Below are 10,890 nucleotides of genomic sequence, written 5' to 3'. Positions count from 1 at the left end.
CAGATCACCCACCCTCACACGACTAACTTGCAAGTCTTCCTGGAAAGCAAGGTCCTTCTGTTATCTGTCCCTTTCTGATCCTAAGATATATGGAGACATTTCTGTAAATGTTTGGCACCTAAGTAACATGATAGTTGTGGATAATGCCACAATGACACAGGGAGACCCAGTAACAAGACATGCAGGGTGAGGGCAAGGGGCACTGAGCTGCCCTAGCATCTCAAAACCAGAACTGCGGCTTCCTATGCATTTATGCGGGTGGGAGAAGGGATGTGCAGAATTAACTTCACCGACTCCTCAGCAGCAAATACATTAAAAATCGAAGGTGTCTTGAGGGTTCCACTATACCCTAGTCACGAGTCTGGTCACTCCTCTGGAGGAGCTCGGTGCAGTGACAGCTGGAAAATCTGAGTCCCGATCGAATCTGTACGGGCCCAGCCACTCTGCTGCATGTGGGATCTTCCCAGACCGGGGCACGGGCCTGTGTCCCCTGCATCGGCAGGCGGACTCTCAACCACTGCGCCACCAGGGAAGCCCCAAGAGTCCTTTTGAAGAAGCTTGGCAAAGTAATTTTTTCTTTTGAGCAAATGTGCAGCACATCCTTGGGAAAGTCATGTGGAAGGATGCTCTCCAGCCCAGTCAAATGATCCAATCTCACTATTATCTTAGTTCCCTCTGAGTTTTTTTCCTACTGGCCACCCTCGCTGTACAGAAAACAGCCAAGCACCATGCAGGTCAGTCATCGATGGTGGGCAAACAGAAGGCCATGTTGGAACAAGCACTGGCAAAAGTCATGAACTTGGGGTTGACCTGCAAACAGGTGATGGGGCCTGTGTGTTTGCCATCCAACACAGCTACTTTTATACCACTGTCTCCATTCCAGACATGGATCTTGCCATCCTCTGTACCAATCATAATAAACTGCGAGTCTGGAGTAAATGAGGCCTTCAGTGTGACGGCTTTGCTGCTGGCATAACCCCCAAACGTATGCATCACCACTCGCTTGACTGCATCGATCAGACAGATGAAGCTGCCGTTGGTGGAGATGAGGATGAGTTTGCCATCATTGCTGAACTTAACTCCTGTCCACTCGCAAGTCCAATCATACTGCATCTTAAATGTCGCAAATGGCCCCTTATGGAAAGAGCGAAGATCATAAACTTTGACCATTTCAGAATTGACACCTGCAGTAAAAATTAATCCTTCTGAATCAAAAGAACAAACTGGCTTGCCCTGTAGATGCCTGAGACCCTGGCAGTTAGGAGACTGGAGATCCCAGAGCCGAATGGTCTTATGAAGAGACCCAGAAATGAAAGTGTCATCCACAGGTGACATGGACAAGGCCACCACCCTTTTGCTATGTCCAGGAAAGTATCTGATGTATTTGTTGTCATGCAAGGACAGGTAACTGATAGTATCGTCTGTTTTGTTAGGGCTGTAAACAACTGTGTTTGCTGCATGAGAGTATCTGATGAGGTCCACGCCATATTTCTTACTGTACAGGGTTCTCTTTGGTTTGCCCTCCTGGCAGTCACAGAGCACGATGGAGTCGTCGTCGCTGCTCGAGATGACCGTCTCGCCGTTGGGGCTGAAGTCGAAGCAGTTAATCTCGTCCGAGTTCTCGCGGAACACCTTGGTAACATGGAAGTTCCGCAGCACGCTGTCGCTCAGCTTCATGGCGGTGAATGCTGGAGATGGTGGCGGCTAAAATGGATTTTTATAATTTAATCTTTGTTCTATGACCTTTCTATTTTTTAAAATTAATATTTATTTATTTATGGCTGCACTTGGTCTTAGTTGCAGTGTGCGGGATCTTCATTGCAGTATGTGGGATCTTTCACTGCGGGGTGCAGGGTTCTTCGTTGGGGAGCATGGGCTTCTCTCTAGTTGTGGCATGCGGGCTCTCTAGTTGTGGCTTGTGTGCTCAGTAGTTGTGGTGTGTGGGCTTAGTTGCTCTGCGGCATGTGGGAATCTTAGTTCCCCGACCAGGGATCGAACCTGCGTCCCCTGCATTGGAAAGCAGATTCTTAACCACTGGGGGGAAGTCCCTATTCTATGACCTTTCTAAATCCATTTACTAATTGTAGAAATTATTTTGTAGGTTCCTTAGGATTTTCTGTATGCCCAATGATGTCTGAAAATAGCATCAGTTTTGTTTCTTCTTTTCCAGTCTACATGCCTGATTTCTCTTATTCTTCTATTACAATTTTAGAATTACATTTCAAAAAATAGTGAGTGGATGTGGACATGATGGAATGATGGAAGTGGACATCCTGATCTTAGGGGTAAAGAATTAACTTTACGATTATGTGTAATGTTAGTTGTACAGTTTTTGTACTTGTCCTTCATTAGATTGAGGAGTTTCTTTTCTTTTACTTTTTTTTTTATGATACGCGGGCCCCTCACTGTTGTGGCCTCTCCCGTTGCGGAGCACAGGCTCCGGACGCGCAGGCTCAGCAGACATGGCTCACGGGCCCAGCCGCTCTGCGGCATGTGGGATCTTCCCAGACCGGGGCACGAACCCATGTCCCCTGCATTGGTAGGCGGACTCTCAACCGCTGCGCCACCAGGGAAGCCCGAGGAGCTTCTTTTTAATACTTGTTTGCTGAGAGCTTTTTTCATGAGTAGCTGCTGAACTCACTAGCTAATTTTTCTGCAACTATTGAAATGATGTTTTTACTCCTTTATTGTGTTAATATGGTGAACTCCACTGATTGATTTTCAGAGATTCAACCAATCTTGCATTTGTGGGATAAACCCCACTAGGACCTGATGTATTATTCCTTTTATGTATTACTGGATTTACTTGTGAAATAGTTTGTTAAGAAATTTTGTGTCTAAATGTAAAATAGATAGCTAGTGGGAAGCAGCCGCATAGCACAGGGAGATCAGCTTGGTACTTTGTGACCACCTAGAGGGGTGGGATAGGGAGGGTGGGAGATGCAAGAGGGAGGAGATATGGGGATATATGTATATGTATAGCTGATTCACTTTGTTATACAGCAGAAACCAACACACCATTGTAAAACAATTATACTCCAATAAAGATGTTAAAAAAAAAAGAAAAGAAATTTTGTGTCTATATTAAGAAAGTATATTGTCCTGTAATTTCCTTCCTTCACCTTTTTGGTAATATATTCTTAAGTTGTAATAAGATTTTACTAGCAGATTTATTCCCTCAGCAGATGTCCTCTGGAGAATCAATGGTAAGAATTATATCCTATGTTCACACAATATCAACTAGTGACAAAGGGATGGTTTCCTAAGCTTGATTTAGACTATTAAGGATACACTTCTGAGAGAGGGGCTGCTACTAAAGCTATGTGGAGAGGGTGACTCCCCAATCAAAATCACAAGTTGTTTTGGAGAGGGAAAAGGAACAGCTCTTACAATACATCCACAAAATATATTATTACTATCATCCCCTTTGACAGAAGGGGAAAAAATAGTTTAAGAGGTTAAAGAGCCAAAGTACACAGCCAGCAAGTAGAAGACCCAAAATTATGGAATAATGAAAACAGTATGACTACAGGTGCCAAGAAACTTGTTATAACCTAGTCACATCATGAAGTAACTCTGGGACCTGTAGCTATTCAGCAAAACTCTCAGGAGCTGTCTCCCCATCTCAAAATTAAGCTCTAAAATAAGTTCTATGAATCACAAATTTCACTCTCAAAGACAGATTTCCATGGCACGTGTCCCCAAATTTTATTGAATTGATGAATGAACCATTTGTGACCTGAAATATCGGAACTAAATGTCACTATCAATTCTGTTGGAAAATAAAGCAACTAGAATGTTGGTTTTGTGTAAGAAATTTGGAACAAGAAGAACTGAAGTTTGGAAACTGAGTTTACATGATATTCCATCTTCATTTTCTTTTTTAAAGATCTTATGATTTACATAGTTTTAAATTTTCTACTACCTTGTAATTAAATACATGTAAAGAATTAAAGCAACAAAAGATTTAAAGTTATGAAGGAGACATGATGGTAGTGAAAAAACTTAAGCATCACACAGTTTGAATCTTGCTTCTGCCTTTTCCTAAAAGAGTAAGGACAAGTCACTTAACTCACTGACTCTCAGATTCTTCATTAGAAGAGGCGTGAGAAAGTCTGGTGAAGGCTAGAAAAGCTATCTCTCAAAGTTATATGAAAATGATGAGATAATATATGTAAAATTAATAGCAAAATATATGTACATAGAAGGTGCTCAATAATTGTTTGTCCCTCTCCCAATATTACTTATGAATGATGATTATAAATGTGCTTCCTTGTGAAGTGGATATTCCTAAGCTAGTCTGGATAACTTAGAATGTGTGAAGCTTTGATTACTGTATATTTTGATGAAAACTGAGACTCCTCTCCAAGCTTAAATTAATCCAGACATAAGAGAAGGGTTAAGGGAGGGAGCTGTAGCAATAGGAATTGCATCTTTATGATTTTTTGTGGTGTGCCTTCCTCCCAGTCCCTTCTGATCCAGGTACTTGAGAACTTCTTCCTTAATGAGGTTTTTCATCTTCTACACAGCTATAATTTTACTCCCAGGAAGATTTACATAGATGTGAAAGAAAAATTCTACCTGAAAGCTTAAGGTCCCAGGTAATAGAGCAAACCTTAACCCTACACGTGGTAACTGAATTTAGGAATTTGGGAAGGCTTATTAATACCCTCCCTAATTCTTCTTCATCCACTGATTTATGCTTGAATTCTCTGTTTCATTCTTAATAACTCTTGGTACGCGGGCCTCTCACTGTCGTGGCTTCTCCCGTTGTGGAGCACAGGCTCCGGACACGCAGGCTCAGCGGCCATGGCTCACGGGTCCAGCCGCTCCGCGTCATGTGGGATCTTCCCTGACCGGGACATGAACCCATGTCCCCTGCATCAGGAGGCGGACTCTCAACCACTGCGCCACCAGGGAAGCCCTCTGTTTCATTCTTAATAACTCTTAAATTACATATGTAAAATCTCTGCGGTAACAGTTGAAGAGGTTAACCAGAATTTTGCAATTACCCATGAAACAAGGGGCTACCAGTAGATTTTAAAGAGGATTAAAGGAAAGCTTTAGAACACTGAAGGGGGTAGAGTGTGGGAACCATAGACAAATTTCATCCAGAGTTTTGTCCAGGACTAATCCTTTTATGTAACCCATCACAACAGTTTACACATTTTCTATTCCTCTGGTAGCCAGTAGTTGAATTGGATTCTTTGCTTCTTTGTTCAAGAGAATAGCTACCAACCAATACACATTCCTATCTCATCTTTTATTACTCTCCTATAGAAACCAAGGTGACTTCCTTGCTAGTCTCAAAATATGCTTTATATTTTCTTACTTCTACATGATTGCTCAGAGTATGTCCTACCCATAAAGCCCTCACTATCCACTGAAATCTTGCTCATTGGTCAGTGCCATTTTCAAATACTCCCTTCTTTGTTCATCTCTCTGTGTCACTAAACATATGTTACCTAGGATGGCAGATACTTTGTTAACAGCTCTATTAAATCATAAGGTACTTTATCTCAGAGAGTAACAATTAACTATCTCTGTAGTACCTTCCACGACAACTTTCACATTATAGGCACTTCATTTTTAATCTATTTGTTTAGTTTTTATTCTATTTGTAAAATAAATATATAATAAATTTGTAGCATAAATTAACAAATGGAGTAATTCTGTGCCTTGAAAAATCACTGACCTGAAAAAACTGAAAATTTCCTAAATCCCTTCTAGTACCATCACCAAATGGTATGTATATGATTTGGGGGGAATAGCTCACTTTTGACATTTTGTGTTTGAGTTGTTGCTGTTATTATATTTTAGACATATCATGGAAAATAATAAATGAAGGACAGTATTCTAGATAGGAAACAAGAAGTCTGAGCATTGGGCACTAAAATATATGATGGCCAGTAATTTATTTCATTAACTTTCTCAGAGAGCTAAATTGCTAATCTTGGTTACTTGCTATGACTGATGTTTGTTGGTTTTATTGTAGCAACTCTTCCATCTGTTGATGGCCAATAGTTAAATTGGATTCTTCTTTCTTTGCCAAAAGAGTGGATGACTTAATAAAAGTGTGGTGTTTCTATATAAAATTAATAATATCTCCTTTTTTTTTTTGGTATGTCATTTGCTCCAACCAAGAAGACTCATAGTTAATGTTGCCTGTCCTTCACTGAAAATTAATTCAAAAAAGATCCACCCTAAATGGAAGAGCCACTCTGTCAAAAGACAAGAGATGACCATGGATCAGAGGACTATTTGTAGTTCAATGGTTTTGAGGTTAATAAAAAGACATGTTATTCCTGAGTCCTGTCGAAGTCTAAAGACATTGCCAATGCACTAAATTGGAGACAGTCTGATAAAATAATTATGAAAAAAATATCACTGGGAGACTATCAATTTTTAAAAAAAATTTAATACAAATACGTGGTAATTTTCAATTTTCACTCCCTTTGGAGCATATATATCCTGACACTTTAAAATTTCAAGTGACTTAGGCTTTACATTTAAAAAAATAGATTCCTTTCTGTTATGTCTCTGATGTAGTTATTTCTCACCCACAGAACCTAGAATTCGATGATTTTCAGGAGCTAGGAATAAAATAATTGTTAAAGATTCTACCAAGGTCCAAAATTGTTCTTGAATTAAAGGGATGCTAAGCCTAACTAAAGTGAAGGAGAATTTCCATCCAATAAATTTCAGAAGTGTAGGGCTTCTAATTTACCCCTCTGCAATTGACAGTTCTTTGAGACTGTGTGAACCCCCAAAAAGAAGGCTGGAAAAAGCCAAATTAAAGGGCAGACATCTTAGGTCACTCCAAGAATCCAAAATGAAACTACCTTCTGCAGCTCCACCCAACAAATAGAGATTTTCCAGTTACAAAATTTCCATCAAAATCCTAACCTACACATTTTGTATTTCAGTTCTTCCTCTTGTACAGGCTTAGATTTCCCTCAGATCTGTGATTCTGTCTTTATTTCAGAAACTCAGGGTTCCTTACTTTCTGAAGACTGATTTAATGATTTACGAATGATCTTCTTTTGCCAGGGTGTCAACAAATTGTCCAAGACTGTGTTCCTGAAATAGCTGAAATCATTTTCAGGCCAAACTCCATAGACATTACATTTTATTATCCTAGAAAGAACCGCAAGACATTAGTCATTGCTAGTTGCATTCCTATGTTATGAAAGACTTTTATTACTTCTGTTTCTATATTTACAAGAGCGCCCCAGTTTTCCCAACATTATTTAGAATAACAAATCAGCATGCTCCTATACTATCATCCATTCTGTACCCAAAAAACTCTGATTAGTAAGGTAGATATTTCAGAAGTGCCTAGTTCTGAGTCAGCTGAGGCTTCATGCATTCGTTACCTCGTGCTTGTGGTCGTGGCCAGGACAAAATATTTTAGTTCCTTAATCTCAGAGGCTTGTGACTCTGGGAATCCACCAGCAATGACCCTCGGCTCAATCTTCTATAAGTAATCATTCTTGTGAACAATCTCCTTCCATTTCATTATAGTCTTCTTGGAAGGTCCTCAAAAATACAGTCAAGCTTGTAGTGAAAAACATATATACCACTTTACTCATCTGAAATGAAGACTCAGTAAAAGTATATGCAGTTTTCTGCTCTGCCTTTTCACACTTGCATTTATACTGTGATCATTTTTATTATCCTTATACTTTTAAAATATGAGTTGAGTAGTATGTTAGTATTATAGGGCTTAAATATTTTTTAACAGAGAATTACACTAAGTATCTTCTTTTTTAAAAAAAATTGGGGTATAGTTGCTTTACAATGTTGTTTTAGTTTCTGCTGTACAACAAAGTGAATCAACTATAAGTATACATATATCCCCTCCCTCTTGGACCTCCCTCCTACCCAACCACATCCCACCCATCTAGGTTACCACATAGCACCGAGCTGAGCTGCCTGTGCTATATAGCATGTTTCCACTAGCTATTTGTTTTACACATGGTAGTGTATATATGTCAATCCCAATCTCCCAATTCTTCCCCCCTTCCCCCACCTCGTGTGTCTTCATGTCTGTCCTCTATGTCTGCATCTCTATTCCTGCCCTGCAAATAGGTTCATCTGTGCCATTTTTCTAGATTCCACATACATAGACAGATGAATGGATAAAGAAGATGTGGTACATATATACAATGGAATATTACTCAGCCATAAAAAGGAACGAAATTGAGTCATTTGTAGAGACGTGGATGGACCTAGCATCTGTCATACAGAGTGAAGTAAGTCAGAAAGAGAAAAACAAATATCGTATATTAACACATATATGTGAAATGTGTACTTATTCTTGATGATTTTTTGGTTGTTTGTGCTTTTGACCTTATCTTGGGTGTGTATATCAAAGTGATAACAGAGGTTCTTTAATTTTCTCTTTATCTCATCTCATAGTTATCCTGAGGCTCTTTGGGAGTAGAATTGAAATAAAATAGAAGCAGGAGCTTAGCAGGTTTTCTAAGCAGCAGTTTATTGGTTCTATAGCATAAAAGAGGAGAAAGGCTGTAGGTGTTGATTTACAGGGTTGGCTTGCTTGGCACTGGCTGAGCAGAGTGCCTCTGGGCTATAGGGCAGGCCGGAGCATATATGGCTTCATGGAGACAGTTGAGAGAATAGTAGGCACTCCTCACTTTTATAGGCACTCACACTTTTTAGTGCAGTAGTTCCATAGGTACTCACACTCTTAGTGTAGTAGTTCAGTAGGCACTCACACTTTTAGTGGCTTAAAACCTTGTATCCTACAATTGGCTGTCATTGTGACATGAGAAGTGAAACCCAGTTAGACACTTGGTCTTAGCTTTGGCCCCAGGGCCCAGGGTGGAGTGGCTTTTCTACCTTGTTGGCCTGTGAGGTCACCCCACTCCCATTCAGTACTTCTCTGAAGCTTCTGTTTATTGAGTTGGTTATTAATTAGTGCTACAAGTGAATTCTTGCTGTGCCATCTGACTATACCTGTGGCACCCTGGGTCAGTTCCCCTGGATCACCTCTGATTTCAGCCATAATTGTGATGAGTGTTCAGCGCAACCTTAGATTCACCTTCACTGAGAGCATCCCACTCCTAAGTGCACCACGTGCCTTTTCACTTTCTGCTCCAGGGCTTTCTTTAACTCTGCAGGAGCCTATAAGATGAGCTTGGTCCATGCACAAGCTCAGTCCAGAAATTCAGAGTAGTTAATACTCATCAACAAATATGGGATGTGAGCTGGTATGTAAGGATTACAACCTCCCATTCTTTATACCATTAAGTGACAATTCTAGTAAATATTTTGAATGCGTCTCTTGACATCTCCTTACCCACAGTAGAGACTTTGATAATGCTCTCATATTTTCTCCTCCTTCCTTGTCTCACTCTCCCCATTACTTCACTCTTGTATCCTGGGATTGTACCTTAAATGAAATATCCTTGTCCAAGTCTTTGTCTCAGCCTCTGCTTTCAGGGAGCCCAAAGTAAGAGAGTTCGCACAGAAGTGGTCCTTAAAAAACAATTCTCAGAATTGGATTATAGAAATGGTTCACTCACCAGTGAGAAACAACTATAGATGGCATTGGTGATGATAAGTGGAGAGGTGATAACCCCTAGTATGGTTATAACTGCTGGCAAGTTATAGCATTACAAGTACTAAGATGCTCACCTGTGTTGGATTCAGAGGAGGTACAGATATGAGTAGAAGGAATGGTATAGAGCAGGGGTTGGCCTACTGTAAACTGTTCGCTAAATCTGATCCACTGCCTAATTTTGTTCATAAAGGGTTATTGAAACACAGTCATGTGCATTTATTTACATGTTTTCTGCGGCTGTTTTTATGCTATGTTTACTAGTTGCAACAGAGACCATATGTCTAACAAAGCCTAAAATATTTACTCTCTGACTTCTTACAAAAAAAGTTGGCTGATTTCTAGTGTACAGCATGGGTTAATCTCAGTTAGACTGGATTGCATGCTATTGATTGCATGCCTATCTCTAGAGTTGCCTGAAGAGTAGTACTGATCCTTGACCAAAGCCGCAGAATCTACTAATTGAGATGAATTGTGCTTTGCAAACATGAGCCTGTGAGTTGTTTGAGGACAGGATATAATTACTTGTTGGCATTGTATAATAATAATATTTGGATTTACCAATTATGACTTTGCAGCTGATTTTAGTAGAACATGGTGGGGGGGGGTTTCAATATTTGAGGCTGGTCACATGGCTGGAATGTGGTTACATAAATAACTTACTAAATAAGATCCCATGAGCATAAGTTAGTGCCATAAATGTCAGGAGTGGAATGACTGAAAAAATCTTTGACTAACCTTTATCTTGGACTTCTCAGTCTTCTGAACTGTGAAAATAAATTTCTGTTGTTTAAGCCACTCAGTGTGGTACTTTGTTCTAGCAGCCTGAGCAGACTAATACAGATGAGAAAAGAGATGAAAATGAACTTTTTGTGTCTGAAATGGTTACTAAGTCATCCTTGGTTTGAAGTGGTGAAGACATTGTGCTCTGTGATGGGGGAAAACTTATCAATGGTACTTAAGGATGATAGATATGGAGCCTAGGAAAATAGGAGGATGGACTAAAAGGGATGTATAGATTGACAGCAAAGTGTCAAAGAGTTTTGTTAATCATTTCATTGCTAGTGAAGAGACACCAGAAATTAAGTTTATTTTTGCACTTTGGTCAGAAAATGAAGCTCCAACCAAGGGAATCTGAGTGACTATGATATTTGAGAGGAAAGCTACTCCTGTTTGACTTCTAGTTACAAAAAGCATGGTTTACAGGGGACATGTTGTAGGACAAGAGAACATGGGGACCAGAGGATATACAGTTAAGAAATTGAATCACTGTATTGATGGGTATAAGCAGTTCCCTGGGGAGTCAT

General features: G+C 39.9%; 1 pseudogene; it reads right to left on the bottom strand.

The window, feature by feature from the left end:
* Positions 1-618: 618 nt before the first annotated feature.
* On the bottom strand, positions 619-1,677 carry LOC112391883 (WD repeat-containing protein 82 pseudogene; annotated as a pseudogene).
* Between the last annotated feature and the right edge of the window lie 9,213 nt (positions 1,678-10,890).

The sequence above is a fragment of the Neophocaena asiaeorientalis genome, unplaced genomic scaffold (genome assembly GCF_003031525.2).
Source record: "Neophocaena asiaeorientalis asiaeorientalis breed wild unplaced genomic scaffold, Neophocaena_asiaeorientalis_V1.1 scaffold150, whole genome shotgun sequence".
In the NCBI taxonomy this organism is placed as follows: domain Eukaryota; kingdom Metazoa; phylum Chordata; class Mammalia; order Artiodactyla; family Phocoenidae; genus Neophocaena; species Neophocaena asiaeorientalis.
This window is presented reverse-complemented; position numbering and strand designations above follow the sequence as displayed.